Source organism: Ornithodoros turicata, chromosome 2 (assembly GCF_037126465.1).
Source record: "Ornithodoros turicata isolate Travis chromosome 2, ASM3712646v1, whole genome shotgun sequence".
Taxonomy (NCBI): domain Eukaryota; kingdom Metazoa; phylum Arthropoda; class Arachnida; order Ixodida; family Argasidae; genus Ornithodoros; species Ornithodoros turicata.
In genome coordinates, this window is record NC_088202.1 from 56,624,298 (window position 1) to 56,626,481 (window position 2,184).

Consider the following 2,184-nt stretch of genomic DNA (forward strand, 5'->3'; position numbering starts at 1 on the left):
ATGCATGCCCTAGCATTCCAGCACCAGGTCAAGAAAGTATACATATTCAGGTGATGGACACTCTACACTGTTTCTTTCTTTTTAGTGTCAACATGCCTGTCTGAGCATTTTCTCAATTTTATCCTACGTGTGCTTGTGTGTAGGCCATGCAAGGGTACCTGCAGCAAAGTGCATCCGACATGCAAGCCCCTGGGCCTTCAAGCATTTCCTACGAAGCCGTTACAGAGGAAAAGCTTCACTTGGACCACTCAGTTGAAGATCTGCTTGAGGTACACTTTTTGTTTGAGCAGCGTTATTCAAATCCGTTTGAAACGTGTAATAAAAATACATGATGGGCTGCATAAATGTAATTTTATTCTACTTGTCGTTGTATGTAGGTCATGCAGGGTAAACCACAGCAAAGTGAATCCGAGATGCAAGCACCTGGACCTTCAAGCATTTGCCACGAAGCCGTGACAGAGGGAGAGCTTCACTTGGACCACTCATTTGAAGATCTGTTTGAGGTACACCTTTTGTTTGAGCAGGGGTCTTTCAAATCCAAGGTCTAATAAAAATACCTGATTGCTGCATAGATGTAACTTATAAATGTAATTTTATCGTGCTCGTGTGTAGGTTGTCCAAGAGTACCCACAGCAAAGTACGCCTGAAATGCAAGCCCCTGGACCTTCAAGCATTTGCCACGAAGCTGTGACAGAGGAAGCGCTTGACTTGGACCACTCAGTTGAAGATGTGCTCGAGGTACACTTTTTGTTTGAGCAGGGTTTTTTTCAAATCTGTTAGGATCTAGCAAAAATACATGATCACTGCATAAATGTAATATTGAAAATTGTGTTACATGGGTGGGTTTATCTGAGGCATCAGTTTATCTGAGGTATAATCATCCACCACATGATGAATAATTAAAATTCACTAACAAACCACGAAATTATGGCTTAGACTTTCATGCAAAACCAAAACAAGCAAGAACCTCCAGCAAAGTGTGCAGACACTACAACTGTCTCTATCAAAGACCCATGTGCTATGACATATTCTACATCTTGGCTGCTCAGTCGTTCATCTCTTTGATATGTGGGGTAGCTTTAGGGTGCAACGTGGCATAGTGAGGGGACCTATGTATAGGGGTGGATCCAGACCCTTGGTGTTTGTGTGTGTGGGGGTGGGGGCAGTTCCTTTGTCGGAGCGTGTAGTGGGTGGGAGGAGAGAGAGAAAAATATGTCAATGTAATTATATCTTCATTGAAACAAAAAACAATCATCCCTCAATTTTTGAACTCTCAATTTACAAATTGCCTCATTTTATTAAGCGTGCCCTCTGGAACACAACGTATCCTTTTCCTTATTACAAATCTCGATTTATGAACCTCAGTTAATGGGAACATCTCGCAGGAACATTGACCATTTGACAAATTGATGATTAAATAAATCACGATCACCATGCATTTTTTTAATATGCAGGTTCACGTGTGCTTCTTTGCAGATCAGTGGTAATTTCACATGGGTTTCAATTGGTTTACTTCCTGTGGTAGCCCCTTATTATGGCTCTGTAGCTACTTAGTGAGTGCTCAGATGTTCCAAATGCCACATCAGTGTGCTTCTGATTTTTTTTGTTAAGTTCACTCTCATACATGAACATGTCAACACAGGGCAGCATCTACTCTTTGCGACAAGTCAAAGACATTTAAAACAATTTGTACTTTTTCTATCAGTTTACAATATGCTTGTTCTGCTTTCTTTTCAGACAATGGCTACTTCGAGTGGCATTTCAGAACCTGAGGCACAGAGTTCCCCTTCGAAGAGGCAATTCCATGTGAGTGTATCTTGTACATGTGCATCTTCACTCCTAAGGCAGCAGCTCTAATACATCATTCATAATTGTAGGAGAGTCACCATTTCATGTCAACTCCTCAGAAGAGAAAGGTCACTTTAGAAGACCATTCCTACTCCTCAAAGACAACATCACGCAAAAAATTAAGAGTTGTTCATCAACATATTGGCAAAGCAAGAAAAAAGCTCTATGCAACAAAACAAGTCATAAAAAGAAGAGAGAAAAAAATTCAGAACCTGCAGCAACTAATAAGTGACCTGAAGAAGAGGAATCTCATATCGGATGAAGCAGAGAAGGAGCTGGACTCATTCGGTGAACTCCCAGATGAACTCCTGAAGGAGTGGAAGAAAAATCAGAAAA

General features: G+C 41.0%; 1 long non-coding RNA gene across 1 annotated transcript; it reads left to right on the top strand.

Annotated features, from left to right (window-relative positions):
* Positions 1-702: 702 nt before the first annotated feature.
* LOC135383528 (uncharacterized) lies at positions 703-1,954 on the top strand. Its single transcript, XR_010419929.1, has 3 exons — positions 703-738; positions 1,738-1,806; positions 1,878-1,954. It is a non-coding gene; the product is annotated as an uncharacterized LOC135383528 (long non-coding RNA).
* Positions 1,955-2,184: the final 230 nt, after the last annotated feature.